General features: G+C 49.9%; 1 protein-coding gene across 6 annotated transcripts in view; it reads right to left on the minus strand.

Annotated features, from left to right (window-relative positions):
* The window catches only part of CNTFR (ciliary neurotrophic factor receptor), a 166025-nt gene that overhangs the window by 116687 nt on the left and 32217 nt on the right, over positions 1–17121 (minus strand). For 5 of the 6 annotated variants that reach the window (XM_015848429.3, XM_032441286.2, XM_085529467.1 and 2 more), the window contains exon 2: positions 3772–3885. The exons of the other annotated variant lie outside the window; for it this stretch is intronic. The gene's annotated coding sequence lies outside the window, so the exon portion shown is untranslated. The remainder of the gene's footprint in view (positions 1–3771; positions 3886–17121) is intronic. 6 annotated transcript variants of the gene reach the window in all.

A 17121-nucleotide genomic window follows, 5' to 3' on the forward strand; every position in this document is an offset into this window, starting at 1 on the left:
AAGGTTTGGGACCCTAAAACTGCCTGCAGGCACCTCCTTCCTTCCTGCAGCCCCAGGCAACTGAAGCATTTGCTGGGATAATTCCAGCCCACAACCATGGCTGGTCTTGGGAGCCCCAGCAACAAGCTGTTAATTAGAGAAAAGCCAGCAGAGGTCACCAAGATGGATGGGGGAGTTATGGAAATGACTGAGCTAGGCTCTCTGCAGCAGTGTGTGGCAAGAGGATGAGAGGCAATGTGGTGCAGCTGAAAGAAAGAGCTCCCGCTGGATGCAAGGAGAAATTTCTGCCTGTCCTGAGGGCCAGATGGAGGAATGGCCCAGGCACTTGCACTCACTGAAGACATACACTGCAAGACCTAACCGGGCTTAGGAACCACTCCTGACACTGAAGCTGAATGGCTTGTACCAATTCAAGTGCTCTCTGTGCCACTTGATGAGGGATGAAGACTTTTACAAGAAAGAAAATGGCACTGGATACAGGAATAAAAAACAAACCCGTAGGAAAAAAACACCTTCTTGTGCCAGAATCCCAGGAGTCAGAGGATGGAGACCCTCAATATGTGAAGACTCACAGCCACACCTGACCTGTCACAGAGCTGGTGATCGTTCTGCTCTGAACTATAGACCTGCAAGGTCCATGTGGGCCTGCAGCAATGCAAGGAGATGAGATCGCTGGTCACACCTTATTTTTGGTCACAGAGCACCACGGGGCCTCTCAACCACCATCTGAAAGGCAGGTCCCTCCTTCAGAACAAGGACAAAACCCTCGAGCAAATGAGCCACCATCACTGGCTGTGCCTGGAGGGCTCCATCTCAGACAGAAGGTAGGACAGATTTCCCTTCAGACCCTCATAAGCTCTGCTAAACGCTCAAAAACTGCATAAACAAGTGACAGCACCAGAGCTCTGGCAAGACATCTGTCCATCTATAAATAGCGCTCCGCCGCCTGTCCTTATCGCAGGGCTTTGATGCGTTTGGGGAGAGCATTTTTTTTCCCCATCTCTTCCAAGTCCCAGGCAGCACAGATAATGGGCTTGCATCGATCCAGCTCAAGTATTACTAAACTTCCTACTACCGTGGCAGCATGCCAGCCTCAAAGAGGACAAGAGAACATGTGTCTGTTCGGAGCCAACCACAAGGAGCAGGCAGAAAATTGCTTTAGACTTAAAAAAAAAAAAAAAAAAAACTTAAAAAAAAAAAAAACTAAAAAAAAAACCAAACAGGTGCTTTTTGCAGATTTGTAGATCAATCTACAAAGTATTTTAGAGGTTGAGAAAAAGTCAATAGAAACAAGATATATCATTGTTGCACAAGAGCCTGAGAAGTCGTATTTCTATCTATGCTTCTACAAGCACCGCACCACAGGCTCGCCATCCCTCTTCTGTGGTCCTGCATTGCTTCTCCAGCAGAGAAGATAGGGCCAAAGGATCTGCTTTCAGGAACCCTTTGGCTGTATCTGGAGCTGGTTGGGATCTGATGCTCTGTACACGCATCACAGCTGCATCTTGCTCTGCAAACACACAGACATGGGCAGCTGCACCAGCAGACAGATCTCCCACTGACTGGTGCTCCTTGGGTTCCCATCAGCCTGTGCTGAGCACACAAACCCATTTGGGTTTCTTGGAATGCTCCTAGGTTTGGGTGTTGCTGAGATGGTCCTATGGCAACCATTGCTCCAGCCAATGCTGCTGTCCAGGGGACCCTCCTGGCAGCATCAAATTGTGTACATTACACAACAAGTATATGTGCACTGATCTCCAGAACAACACAGAGCAATGGCCTGCCCTCCATAGTCTGCAGGAACTCATCCCACCTATGGACATGTCTGCCATGTACCCACCACTCCTCTCGCACCATGGTGGCACAGCTTGTAGAAGCCTTAGCACGGACCTCCTTGCAAACCCTTCAGCTCCACCACAGTGCTCTACAAAGCATTCTGTGCTTTCCTCCTTTGCTTTTATTATTATTAAATGAGCCACATGACGTGCCTTATTAAACCAGACCTAAATCATGCCTGCCCCTCCCTAGATCCTGTGTAATGCATCAGCCATTAAACATGCAATTAGTCTGCATTCACAAATCCATGCGCTGCTCACAGCGGGACCGTTTGCCTCCGCTGCTGCCTAACGAGCCTCCAGGCAGCAGGCCCCAGTGGATCTGGCCACAGCCGTTCCTGAGGCACAAACAGCCTTCCCTTTCAGAGAAGGAAGGATAATATGTGCATCTGGACCCCTAAAGTTGGTGATGTATCCTTGATGAACAGGGGGAGCAGTGGGATGCTCAGCTCGAGTTGCCCCAGAGCCCAGCCTGGGCCATGGGAAATGTGTAGGGTCGCAGCCTCCAGCCTTTCCTACAGCCTGAAACACATGCTAAAACGTGAACACCTTCCCCACGTCCCACCTGACCCCAAACCCACACCCCTCCATCCGCTTCCCATTCCTCTGCCAGGCTTGAGCTGCTCCGGCAGCACATCAGCAGGGTTGGGCTTTTATTCCTGCACTGCAGCGTACAAGCAGGCGCCAGGGGACGTATCATTCAGCAAAGTCAAGGAAGCAACAAACAGCGTTAACCATTAGCATGTGTGTACGGAGACCCCTAATAAACTCTCTTTTCCCTTGCTCCCGTCTGCTTTGCTCTGGGCCACTAAATCCAATTCGGCAGAGCTCAGAGCTTGTAACGAAGCTGCAACACATTTGTCAGATCCCCGACTAGACCCATGGCTAATTTTACAATGCTAATTTATCTCACCATATTATATCGCTTTCATTTCATCCCCCCGGATCCCATTACTGCCAGCGTACCTTGTAGCCAGCGTGTAACAGTAATTGGTATTATTAGCAACGTACCCTCCTTGTGCTGCTCTCTATTTGCAGAGCCGCAAGGAGAACTGTTGCTGGGTGGAGGATGAGGAGGGATGGGAAGGGGTCCTTATTCCACACCATCCCACAGACGCCACCCCCAGGCAGCGCTGATGGCAGTTTTGCTGCTGCAGACCAATGTGCTCCACCAGGTGCCACCCACTGTGGTTTCTCCCCTTCAGCTACATCCAGTGCCTGCATCCAGCCTCGCATGCACTTGCAGGGAGCATTTCCGTCCTTGCTTGGGGCTCAGGGGACAATGATTTGGCTGATGCAGAGTGAAAGAGGCTGCAAAACATCCCTGGGAAATGGGCTGCATGGAGGAGGAGGACAGTAGAAGCAGGCAGGGAGAATTCCTGACACTTGGTGTTCACTTCTTTGGTGCAAGTGATTGTTTTTCCAAGATCAGCACCATTAAAACCACACGATTTTTGCTAAGTGGGATGCTGTGCTAGTCAAACAGTGACAATTCTCATTTAAGATGCCCTTGCTTGGCAGTTACAGACCCATTAAAAAATTTAATCCATCACTTTCATTTTTCAAGCCCAGCAGCAGCAAGCACTGGCCTTCTCAATCCCTACCAAGTCTCAGCATGGCCCATGTCCCCAGTCAATGCAGTACCATCACCACTCTTTCTCTGCTCCCAGACCTCTAAAAAGAATGATGCTAGATTATCACATCCCCATACAAGGCATGAATAGAAAATCTGACAACCTTTGGACCACTGTTGATAGCCATGGTGTTTTCCTAAGGGGACGCAACCCCACAGCATCAACGGGACAGAGCTGGGCATAAGAGAGATGCTGTATCCTCTGTACAGGAAGGTGTGAACAGAAAGGACACCAGCTCTGATGCTCAGAGCACGTGAACTGAAGGCAAGGCAGGTAAGTGAGCACTTCAGTTTACATCTCACCTCTCCTCCGGTCCTGAGTCCTGGGGGCGTCCCCAATTTATCATCAAAGTCTCTGAGATTCTTCTGGTTTCTCACGATCGGCTGAACCCCGTCGCTCGGATCTGGGAGTTTCTTCTACAAAGCAGAAGAGACAGTTTGTCAGGTTATCAGGTGCAGCGCTGTGTTTGCTCCAAGCATAGGCAATCAACAAGGGAGGGGGCATCTGTTTCCCAGCCCTGGCAGCCAGGGGTGACACAAAGCTTGTACAGATGCACAGCCCTCCTGCAGGAGCATCCCAGTCCAGCCCCAAAGCATGCATCTGCTTAATTATTTTGATTTAGACACACGAAACAGGAGAGGGGGAAAAATACAGCAGCTTGGGGCATCTCTAATCATCTTTCAAGACAGCAACAGTCGCAATCCAAAACAGTGTAGCAGGACCAAAATGTCAGCCCAGCATCCAGGCACTTGCCCGTGTGTCTCCTGGTGCGTAAGCCCTAATCCTGCAGGGCCTTACACACAGTTACACTGTGCATCAAGGGAAGGAAAGAAGCACACACAGCTTTGTGGCACAGGTTCCCAGGACTACAAATGTGCAAGAGATGCTGTGTGATGTGCTGCCCAGGGAGATGGAGTCTGGGGCATTTGGTGCCATTGGTTACAGCAGCAAATACACTTCTTGTGTTAGACAAACAAATTATCAGCCAAGATCTGCACTCATTATCTAGCTCTTGTGGCTGAGCTTCTTTGGTTCCCTCCCTCCTTTTTAAGCGCTTTGTGAAGATTAAAATAATAAGAAAAAGTAAAAAAAAAATAAAAAATAAAAAAGTACGATGGTTCTGCATTATTAAATATGAAAAATAGAAGGAGCCAAACTCCACTGGCAAGAGGAGAAGCCTCAGCGCCACTCTTGAGGAGATGTTTTCCCACGGGCGACTGCAAGCCTGGAACACGATGTGCTTTAATTAGCACCCGAGCTGACGAGCTCCATCCCAACCCTCTGCAGGACCCCATCCAAACACTGCACAAACCCAAACTGCAGCCCCTGCCCACCCCCATCCAAAACTCAAACAAAGAAGGCACCCACCCCCCCCCCCCAAAAAAAAAAAAAAGAAATAAAAATAAACTTCTCAGAGCGCCTGATTGAGAAACACTCATTTGCAAAGCGCTGGGAAATAATTAAAAAGTTTTCCCAGAGCTTAAAAGGAGGGCAACGGACCGTTTGTCACACCGGCAGCGCGTGGCGTGCTGCAATTTATCATGCTTGTCAGGTGTCAGCCACCAGGAAATTTATCCGTGGCTGCCCCGAGCCCAACACACACAACGCCCCATCACTCACCAGCCGCCCCGCCAGGCACCCCAGGCTGACAGGGTGTATGAGGAGGGGAGGGCTCCTCCTCTCACTGAGCTCCTTTGCTCTGCAATGCCAATGATGCTTTTATTTTGTTGTTTGGGTGGGTTTTTTTTAAGCTGCGGATGGAGCAGAGCAGAGGAAGGCAGTGCAAAGCTAGCTGCGAGGATGCTCTGTTGCAACCAGGATGAAGGGTGTCCTTAGGACCTGCTCACACCATGAGGATGGGCTCAGGATCACAGAACCATCTGAGCTGAAAGGGACCTTCAAAGGTCCAAGTCTCCTTCACAGACAGGGATGCCAATCTGGTGCCCAAAGTCCCCTCAGCCTGACATTAGGTGTCTCCAGGATATCCCCAAGCCCTGTTCTGTTGGGACAAGCCACCTCTGGTACAGACCCCAGAGCCTCACCTTCTCCTCTTTGCTTCTCAAAACTCAAACTGAGGACCAGCTCAGGTTCTGGAGGGGATCAGCAGGTGTGTGCAGAGCAGGTGTGCAGCTGAAGGCTCTAACTCAGGGCAACCTTCAGGAAGTGAGTATCAGTGAGCTGAGCTGCCCAGAAAACAGGAGACAACTCTGATCACAGCACAGACAGGCTTGCATCAGTCGAGCCATGGACTTGGCTGTCCCTCATGCTCAAAGCACTGCAGGTCCTGCTGGGAGCAGAGATGCAAGCAACATCTCTGCACAGACACTTTATGCATTCCTGACAGCAGTCTGCCCTGGTCTCACAATGCAAAGGTACAAGAGTTTCTTCAGCCTTACTGGAAGCACATATTTTTTAAGCTGCAGATAAAGTAATGCCCTTTTCTTCCCCCCAAAGCTTGTACTGACAGCAGCTTAAAACCCTTCTTTTGCTAAAAGTTTCCAGAAAAGTTCAGCTGGAGGCAGAGACATGCGAAGTTTCAGTCCACAAGGTTAAAGACTGGCACAGTTTCAAGCAACTGAAGACAGGGTCTTATAGTCACAAGTGTCAGGCAAACTTAATTATATTATTTCCTGCAGGAATGAGTTTTCCCTGCTGAAGTCCAGAAGTTATTAAAAAAAGTTGACCTCAATGGAAGCAATCAAGACGGAGACAAGAAGCCCATGATGGATTCTTAAGGCAGGAGGGTCCATGCATTTGCATTTCATGGAAGGGTTCAGGTTTTTAGGACAGGTGTACTTGTAGGAAGAAGGATGCCAGCTCCAAGCAGTGGTGCATAGGTACCACCTGCACCCAGCTCAGAGAGGTGGTGCAGAAACCCCATCCCACCCTTCCCAACTGTGCCATTACTCCCCAGTAGCTGGCTAAGATGACGAAGCATGTAGATGCAGAATAATAGATTTCAATAGATTACTGGAACTCGGATATTCCTCCAAATTATTCAGAGAGTTTAGGTCACCAGCTCCTCACAAAACCCATAACCCCCATACTGTCCCCAAAAATGCAAACTGCCCCCATGGTTTAGTGGTGGGCACAGCATCTCCAGCAGCATGCATCTGGTGCTGGTTGCTTTGGCTGTGATGCACACGGAGCCTTTTGCAACTGAGAACAAAGTTCTTTTTAAGAGCATAGAAAGTCTCAACGTGAGAGAAGAAAGGCAGGCTGAGCTGACCCCTCCCAATGCTCCAGTACAGAGTATGGTCCAGGCTGGAGCATCCCAGTGCCAGGCTAGCTCTGCAGGGCCCTCAGTTCTTGGCAGCACCACATTTGTACACTGCAGTAGCATTGCAATAGGCTGAAAGCACAAGTATTGTATCAGCCCTCACCTTGCTCACAGTGCTGCTGTTCTGAGGGGTGTCCCATCCAGGAACCAAGATCCCAGCAGGGGCTGCAGAGTGGACACCAGCTGCACTACAGGACCAAGCTCCCTGGGTGAGTGCAGGAGCTAAACCAGACCTGTGCCATGTGCCTAAACCCACATACAGGCACACAGAGGGAAGGCTGTAGGAAGAGCCCTGCCCAGCCCTGCACTCCCCTGGTGATGGCTGCACACAGCTCCCAGGGGGGAGCGAGGCTACGAGTGACCTCATGGGTTTCTTCCACAGCTGCCCTCTCCGCTGCTGTGAGTCACAGAGCAGTGACAGGCCATTTGTCAGCACCGGTGGCATCATCGCCAATCTTATTTCTGAGCAGACATCTGACCTTGATTGCATCCCCGAGACCTGTGTTACCGCACGGCGCAGGCAGCCTCCTGACAGCTCCCAGGGGACATAAGGAGAGGCCACAGAGGTGACAGGGGATCGGGATGTGACAGAGCCTGATCCTAGCTCAGGATCAGCAGCGGGGCACAAGCAGGGTTGTGGGCTTGTCCCACTGTGCTGTCCTCCTAGCCCAAGAAGGGGTCTCCCATGCTGAGCATGAAGCTCCATTACAAATAATGTGTCCCGATAGCACAGGCAAAACCTGATTTGTTCTTCTCTCAGGAGGAAAAAAATGACCTTTTTTCCTTCTTCCTATCTTGTAACCTATGTCTGTAGTATCCTGTGTTTCAGGCCAGCCTGTTGAAAGCCCTGGGTGCAACTTACTACCAACCACTGCACCCACACCTTCAGAGCCAGCCATGACCCAGGCTGAATTTAAACCCAGATCTGCTAGAAGCTGTACCAGCAGCCCACAAAATAGAATCACAGAATCACAAAATTGTTTGAGTTGGATGGGACCCTCAAAGGACACGTGGCCCAACTCCCCTGCAATGAACAGGGACACCCACAGCTCCACCAGCTGCTCAGAGCCCCTCCAGCCTGACCTGGTGTGTCTCCAGAGATGGAGCATCCATGACCTCTCTGGGTAACCTGTGCCAGTACCACCTTGACTGTAAAAAAACCTCTTCCTCATACCCAATTTATATCACCCCTCTTTTAGTTTGAAGCTATTTTTCCCTTGTCCTGTCACCACAGACCCCACTGAAGAGTCTGTCCCCATCTCTCCTACAGTGACTACAACCTTAGTGACTGTGTGATTCTATAGCAGAGACAGGACACCCGAGCCAGTCTCGTGCTCTCTTACTTCTCCTAAAAGCAACGAATTAAAAATGACACGGGACTGGGAAAAGACAGACTCAGTTAAGATGAAGAAATCACTGCCATTAAACATCATTAGAATAATATGCCCAGAAAGCTTCATAAAAGGAGATATCATATGATTGAATGCTCTCCAGACTCTCATTTTACACAGATTCAAAACACCAACCAAGAGAGTCTTGTAAAACCCAACTCTCACAACTTTCTGAAGGCTCTTCGTGGATTTATTATTTTTCTCTTCCCGAGGAGCTTTTTGGGTTTGCAATTGAAACTATAATTCTTTTAGTTCCCAGCAGGGTGGGGGGGGAGAGAGGGGGGAGAAGAGAAAATAAAAGAAAGGAAAAAAAAAAAATCATTTTTCATTAAACTGAAGCAAATGGCGTTTTTGCTTGTCAGAAATATTTGACACAACTCTGACAGACTCAACCAGACATAAATAAAAGATTTAAACCCTTACGCTTCAGTGCTTAAGGAAAACCCGCTGTCAGCCCCACGCTGCAACAAGCTCTTCCCTATGGGCTGCGCTCCCCAGGTGCTGCCAGCTACATCCTGATGACAGGAGGAGGACAAACAGGGACCAGCCTCCTGCTGTCCCTTCCTACAGCCCAAACCCTGCCAGCCCACGTTATCTCACCCAGCGAACAGCCACCCCATGCTTTACTTCTTCAACCAGCCTCCTGCAGCAGCAGTGTCAGCAACGCGGCCACAGACACCAAGACAAGACATGGAGCAGTGTCAAAACCCATTCTGAAATCCTTCTATCCTATTAAAGCCAGTGAGGCTTATCTGCATGGATTTACACTGTTTGCCCCAATATTTAGCTACTGAGCTGACTAATCTATGTGCATGAAAAGCCCTGGTGGCTCTGAGACTGAGCAATCTACATCATTCATCATCTAGATTAGCTATTGTCTTAATCATCTTTAAACCACTCTATAATACATAAGGGGGATGGATGTCCTATATGCTTGGGATATGTGCAAAAAAACCCAGCCACCACACACAAGAAAAAACCCAATGGGCTGAAGCTCAGTAACTTGGGCAAAAGCTGAAGTGACAGCTCCTGGTATGCTACAAGAGAAAGGAAGCTTGTTGCACCTCCTGGCTTACTTTCTCACCCTCTGCACCCCAGTGGCCTTTAATTATTTCACAGCTTCCTGAATGTGCAGGTCAAGGATGAAGCCCTGTCCTGCTATAAGGGATAACTCTGCACATCTCCACAGGAGCACAAAGAAAGAACAGGTTTTCTCATGGAAAGAGAAAACAGTTTAGGGGGAAAGGGAGCGGGTGCAACAAGGCAGGAGCAAATGAGGCTTTGGTTTGTTGCTGTCAGAGCTGAGGGAGCTAATAAACAGACAGATGAGAGCTAAATTGTCTTCTGAACCTCTGTATCAGTATTCACATTACAGAGGCTGCTTCCAGCAATTCCAGCGTATTAATAATAAATGCTACATAATTACAGCAGACTTGCTTTTGTCCTCTTCCTGTTTTCTGTCAATGTCTGCTTAACCCTGCGCAGCCCGCAGCCAGCTCCAGCCCCACATCTCCCTCCTTCAGGACCCCAAGGAAAGACTGCATGTCAGTGCCAGCCTGTAGTCATCACCCACCAAAGCCACGTGAATCTTGATCACCCCCAAAGGATTCTGATCACGTCCAAAGGATTCTGGCCACCTCAATCCCTTTTGGACATCCCCTGACCACTCCAAAGGATTTTGTCCATTTCCAATGCCCTTTGGCCATCCTTTGACCACTCCCAGAGCATTCTGGCCATCTCCAATGCTTTCTGGCCACCTTTTGACCACCCTCAACGGATTATGTCTAACTCTAATGCCCTTCGGCCATTCCTTGACCACCACCAATGACCCATCGCCACCGCATGACGACCCCGAACCCCAAAGACCATCTGCCAGCCCTTGACACTCTGTGCCATCTGACAAAGTGAATGGTGCTGCAGGGTGTGAAAAGGGAGCACGTGGGGGCTGGGACAAGTGAGGGGACAGAGGAGCATCCCCAGAAAAAAGCAGCCAGTGGAAGACATGGGAGATGACTCCCTGATCATGGGAGATGACTACCCTGAACTGGGTAGAGGAGAACCAAGTCAGTGTCACGATGCTCCAGACCAAGTAGATGCCCCTCAGTGCAGCACCATGGCCTCTAACCCATCCAGTCCTCCAAAGAATCCCTCCATTTAGGCAAGCTGCAACAAAAGGCCATGTCCTGACCATTTCTGGAACGGATTCAAGAGATTTTAAAATCCTTTAGCACATTTTCTTCATGTTCAGAAGCATTTTATACCATCAAACTGCAAATTGAGCTCTGGCACCTGTGTTGCACCCTACAGCGCTGTTTCCAGGAGAACTCCTTCCTCAGTTGCATGCAAAGAGCATCAGAACTCTGGAAAAGGGCCCATATTAGCTGTGCTTGTTTACAGCAGAGCGCAGGTTTAATTTGCACCTTTCTGGCTCGCTCCCTCTTCTTCCAGCCTTGCAGGAGGCTGCCATCCCCCTTAACATAGCTTCAATAATAGAAAAGAGCAAATACCTCAAATGGGATTTCTGCAAGGAGAAACCAACATGCAAAGCAGAGCGTTCCTGCCTTCCAGTGCAAATTAACTCAGCTCCTGCCCCGACTGCAGACCTTTCCAGACATGAGACTCACTGCACTTCAAACAAATGCCAAGCATCTCAGACAAATCATTCCACACACAGAAAGAGACTCAAATGCTATGGGAACACTTGATTAAGACAGCTGAGCATTAAAAAGCCTTGAAATAGGAAGAGAACCAAAAAAAAAAAAAAAAAAGCAACTTGAGCTCAGCTGCATTGCTCACACACACCAGAAGGTGTGGATGGAGTGACATCAGACTGGCTGTCCCTCACACATCATGTCCCACCCAACCCAGGACATGCCCAGCACTGCCATCCATCCTGTTACTGCTCTCCCTATGTTCCCACAGCCACTCACATCCACTGCACGGTTTCTATTCTGTCTCCTCCACCAGGTGAAGTGCAGAAGCGTTTTTTCTTCCCTACCCACAATATATTCACTATTTTGGCAGTTTTCAAAAAGGAAGCAGCAAGCAGGAAAAGATGATGAAGAGAAGAACCGTATACACAGCCCATGCAAGGGATGGAGGAAGGCACAGGGCAGGAGTCACAGAATCACAGTATCTTAGAATTGTTTGAGTTGGAAGGGACCCTTAAAGGTCACTTGGTCCAACTCCCCAGCAACAAGCAGGGACACCTAAGGCTCCATTGAGATGCTCAGAGCCACTCCAGCCTGACCTTGAGTGTCTCTAGGGATGGGGCATCCACTACTCTCTGGGCAGCCTGTTCTGGTGCTTCACCAACCTGACTGTAAAAAACTTCTTCAACTTCTTCCTTATGCCAGCAGGACTTCAGTTGCCACAGAGCAAACAGAGCAAGGTTTGCCCCAGGTGATCAGCTAGTACTCCTAGATGCAAAGGCAGGAATGTCCCAGGCAGCAGCAATCCTGCCAGGTCTATTTCCTGTTTTCCAACCAACCTCCATATCAAAACCTATCCCTAAACTTCAGAATGCTCCAGGCAGCAACAAGCACAAGATCAGTACTGGAAGAGTTGACCCCATGGACCAAAAAGGGATACAAACAAATCACTTCATTGTTCTCTGCTTGAAACTTAGGTATAGCTTCACAGCCCATGGCAATGGGAGATCTCCAAAGACAAGTGACCCCAGGTATGGGAGATGGAGAGGTCAGCTGGGCATCATCAAATACTGACTGGCTGATATTGAGGCTCTGGAAAGGAGACAGAAGGTCTGAACAAACAGGGATGTCTTGTACCTAGGCATAAGATGAACTCTGCTGATTATGAAGACTTGTTATGGAATTTGCTTGCTTTCTAGGCAGTGGATTGCTAGTGGAAATGTACAGCATACATGTCTTAAGAGTATAAAAAGGCTTGCTTAGAAGAATGAGAGGAACATATAGAGCATTATGATCATGATCATCACAGCAATGAAGAAATTTTCCTGGCATAAGAACCCTGTGTTGTGTTGCTAACTCATGATACCCAAGTACCAGCTCCTGGTGCCCAGTTCCTGCAGGGTGCAGAGTCAGAGCAGCATGGGGATCGATCCCCATCTGGATGGCACAGAACACTACAAGAACAGCATCTTGTAAGAGCTGCTCTCCCAAAACAAAGGGACAATCCAGTGTGATGGGGAGAGGGGTCCCATACTCAGGACCCCAGGGATGGGAGATAAGAGAGGGAGGGGCTGAAGGGGCATAGGTGCAGGGAGGTCCATGCTGTAGCCTAGAGCTGGCAAAAGCTGCACAGCAGCTGATGGTGGTGTGTTGCAGACCATGTGGGCGTCTTGCCACTCCCCTCCATAAGCAAATATAAAAAAGAAAGCATGCTCTTAATAACAAATTAAGCCACTAATTGATACCAAGCTCTGATAGGTCTGGGTGAAACAGAGGCAGAGCTGAGCCCCACGCACCAATGCTGCAGTGACTGCAACAGATACACAAGGGGTCTGATGTCCCCTCAATTCCAGCTCCTGCTGCTCACACCGATCTTTCATTAATAAGGGATAATAAAGTCTGAAATACTGCACACCTCTGAAGCCCATGTAAAGCTCCCAGCACTTGCTGGAGCTCTCCATTCCCTTGATCTGCTAGGACAGCTTTACCAAGCCAGAAGAATGACATCCAGCTCAAGACACAAGTAAGCACAGGAGGACCTTGCTCATGAAGGTGCTGTGCAGGTGAGAGGTGAATAAATAAAAGCGGCTCAGGCTGACATCAAACTGTGCAGTGAAGCTCATCGGATGGCGTTAATTCAGTGGAAAAGGTGCAGGAGCAAAGCATTTGTTTGAGCAACTCTGGCCCAAAAGGGAGCAAACTGAAAACTGACAAATACCAGCCCTACCTTAAATTAGCACAAAGCTCCTCTGGAGTCTTTTCCTATTCCAACACTTGAGTTAAACTGAGAAAAAGGATGCTGGACCCCCCTGGTGGGAAAAAGAACCTTCTGTTGCCTGACTGGTGATTCTAACAAGGACAGGCTGCACCTCAGCACACCTTCCCCAAACGAAGAGCCCTGCTCTGCTGCGGTGCAAACAACTGCTGCTTCAACATGGTTCCTCCTCCCCTTCCTTCAGTCCTAAGTCAATTACAGGAAGGCTAATGGGGCAGAGAGGATGCCAGTTGGCTGGGTAATGATGTCAAACCACCTGGCATTGCCTGGGCAACAGCTAGGCAGCAGGGTTGCAAATGAAGGAGCAGGATTGCACTTGGGCCCTGGAAATGAGCTGATGCAATTGAGCATATCAGCATTAATGAAGATGGAAACAATGAGAGCACCCAGAGAAACAAGACACCGATGGGGGAGCTGCACCCATCAGGATAAGTCAGCTACAGGCTCAACATGAGCAGGCTCCACAGTGCCATGCCCTTCACCCAGAGGTGCTCCTCATGCCTCACTGCTCCAGCCATGGCTACCACTTGGTCCATCCACTGAAGGATGTTCTCTATTGGGAGGGCACATCTTGGAGCAGCCTGAAAATACGGGGCCAGAGGGTGCATGAAAGCAGAGGTGCTCAGCAGAGGTGTTCCAGCAGAGCAACCCATCACTCTCCAGGCTTGAGATGCCCACATCACCCACAAACAATGTGAAGTTTGCAGGCAAAACACCAGGAGCCACTGTGTGGGCTGGTATTTGCTGGCTGGCACTCAGCATGCTGTACTTCCTGGACCATGGGAAAGCAGACAGATGTTGCAGACCTCACACACCAGCAAGCCATTTCTAGCTTTAGATCCCCTTCCTACTGGCATCTTCTCCCTCAGCCATAAGGTCCATCACATCTGCCTCAGCATGTTTACTAACTGAAAAGTCTTCTCTCCCATGCTGTAACATCAAACACTGTTCTAACCTTAGCCTACAAGCTCCCCCACTTTCCTGACCCTATCCTTCAGTTCCCAAAACAACAGTAAATGGACAGGGAGAAGGTGGATGGTGCTCCTCCTCCCAGTGACTTTCACACTGAGGTGGGCAGATGAGACCATGGCAATCACACTCAGTTTCAGTGGCCCCCCACAGGCACAAAGCCTTGCCAGGAACACAGAGCAACCTGCACGAGACAGGGGTGTGTCATACAGCCATTTACAACATCACTGCCCTACATCTCTTCAAACCTTTTGCTTTTGCCTGAGATAAACAAGCACAGGTCCAGCTGCTCATGCTCCCTCCCATACCCCTCCAAGCACTGTCACGAAACTGCTCAATGAAGCAGCTGCCCATGCCATAAACAACAAGCACCATCAATGGGAAAGAGGGGAGCAGCCTGCAGGACCCCAAACCTCCTCTCCCAGCCCACATCCTGCAGGACATAGGGCTGGACCCAAGCAAATGCCATCCAGGCACTCTACCTGCTGCCTGCACTCACAGCGCTGCCATCCCCAGTTGCTTTTAAATGTCAGCAGTAAAACCAGCTACACAGAGGGAATTTAATGGAGGAGGAGGGAAAGGGGAGAGGAAAAAAAAAAAAAAACATAGAGAAAGACGAAAGGGAGAAGAGACAGCTCTGCTAATAGCGAGTCAGCCAGAAGTCTCCAAATCCATTTGAAATGCGTAGGGCTTAATTTAACTTAATGGTTTTGTCAAACATTGGCACTCTGTTAAAAGCACAGGAGAGCTGGTAATCCAAACGCCAGTGGCTCTGCCTGTGCTAGTGGCAGGAAGGCTGCTGCTGGAGTCCCCAGACAGATCCATCCGGCTTCATGCAGGCAGCGAGCGTGGCCCTGGCTACTGCAGCCTCTCATCAGGGCAGCTCTGTATTTACTTAGCACTCGCAGCAGCCCTGGCTTTGCCCAGAACACAAAAACAAACACAGCCACTGCATTTCTGAGCATGTACGTGTCTGAGGCAGCTCCAGGCTTCTCCTGAAAACACGGCTCCAGCAGGGGAAGAGAGATTCGTCGCTTTCCCCCGGGAAGAAAAATGAAATCTCTCAACTATGTGGACCTTGGACAGGAGTTGGAAAGGAAACAAAAAAAATGGCAATAACTTCACTCACAGGAATGCAGAGTAAGCCACAGGTTGAGCTGCCAACTCCCAGCCAGTCTCTGTCATCTCTTCCCTGCCAGCAGCACTGAAGGGATGATGAGGACAGGGCTCAGCCCTGGTCCAGCTGGGCACTGCCAACTTTACTGCTGTCAGAGGAAATAAAATGGGGGGTAGGGGGGGAAATAAGAACCTCAGCCTGCTGTGGAAGGCAGCGTTACCTCTGCCAAGAAGAGATGGAGCCCCACACAGGCTAGGGCCAGTACACTGCGAGGCTCAGGCTCCTGACATACACCATTCCCCACGTGGGATCCAGGATAACTGCCCAGGGCTTTCATCCCTCCAAGGGCTTGCAAGGAAACAAGCCTTAAACTCCAGGACCATGGGTAAGCACTTCACGTGAGGAATGGGAGGAGGATCCAAGAAAGTTCTTGGGAGGTGCAGCAGAGGCTTTCAAGCCTCTGCATCCCCTTACCGACCCCCCTCCATCCCAGGACTTGGGTTCCTGTTTAAGACACAAATAGGATCGAGTTTAAAGGTCTCAGCCTGGCCCTTGACTCCTTGGTGGGAGTCTTTCCACATCACAAAACTAGCAGACAATTCGGCATGATTGACAGCCTTTCATGCGGAGAGGCCTGGGGCTGGAGGGGAGGGGGGCACAGGTCAGGGCTGGGGGGGGAGCCAATGCCATGCGAGGGGCTGGGAGGGCAGGGATGGACAGCCGCAAGGTGGGGAGGATGCTCAGGTTTGATCTTCCAAGGGAAAAGATCTCTGGGGGGCGGGTGGGAGAGGTTAGAGCATCCATCAGGGGATGCAGTTCTGCTTAACAGTGGCAAAAGATGAACTGGAGAACATAGGGGCCAAAAAGACAGATGTACGTGTGTGCTCTATGCCATATTCTGCCTGCTGCCCCATATCCCCACTCTCTAACCTCAGCAAAACCAGCCCAGTGAAGGGAGGTCAGTGAGTTTCCCAAGAAGCAACACAACATACAGAAGCTCCACAGCAGCTGACAGAAAAGACTGAGCACTTGATCTTCATCTTCCCATTGCTCCCTGCTTAGGAGAGCTGGATATGACCCACATCCCCCTCCATCCCTGCTTCTCCCCCTGCTCCAGGTCTGATGCTAACACCCTCCATAGATCTGTGTTCAGACGAATGCAGCCAACCCCCACCTTAGCCCATCTGATGATTTTGGGAGCAAGTTCCTTTCAAGGGACCCTCACCTTACAGCTGGGTCAAGCCCATGTTTACCAGCCCATCCTACCGAGAGCTCTGCACCTCTGCAATAAGCCGAAAATCATCACTTAGGGAGACCAGGCAGGGGAATGCAGAAAGATCACAGATCTTTGTCACGCCACCTTATTTATTCTCCTTTCTGCACACGGGAAACCCTTTCCCCTACCTTTTTTTTTTTCTTTTTCCTTTTTTTTTTTTTTTTTTTTTCCTTTCTCCTTTAAATGAAAGAAAAATTTTAAGCTGGTGCTTTAAAGCACAGCAACTGCCAGCCCATCTCCATGGCTTGCCAAGAGAGCAATTCATCCTCTGCCTCTATTCTGCAGTAGGTAAGGCCCCCTCTCGCTTTTGTTCATCTCCCCACTCTTTTGTCTGGCCCTGAAAGCGTTGATCACTCCTGCATGAGGAATGTGAAACTGATGTGATGTGATAGGAACAATGCTCCAGCCCCGCTCCTCGCAGCCACATCAAAGTCTCCATTTGCATGGCTTCCCCTTCCCTGCCTGTCCCCCTCTGCCCCCGGCCGTGCTCTGGCTGCTTCAGCGCCTTCATTGTCCTCCGGGCCCCGATGAGCAGGCTCAGTCTCCGGGCAAAAGGCACGCGATGGCCTTCCTGTGCCCCTGCGAACCCAGAGGAGATGGCACCCATGGGTAGCATCTGGTCAGAGAGGTGGCACTGGTGTGGGCTGGGATACACGAGGATGATGGTTGTGCAAGGGGAGAGCAGGAGCCATA

This window comes from Coturnix japonica, chromosome Z (genome assembly GCF_054131305.1).
Source record: "Coturnix japonica strain WE chromosome Z, WE-NBRP24, whole genome shotgun sequence".
In the NCBI taxonomy this organism is placed as follows: Eukaryota; Metazoa; Chordata; class Aves; order Galliformes; family Phasianidae; genus Coturnix; species Coturnix japonica.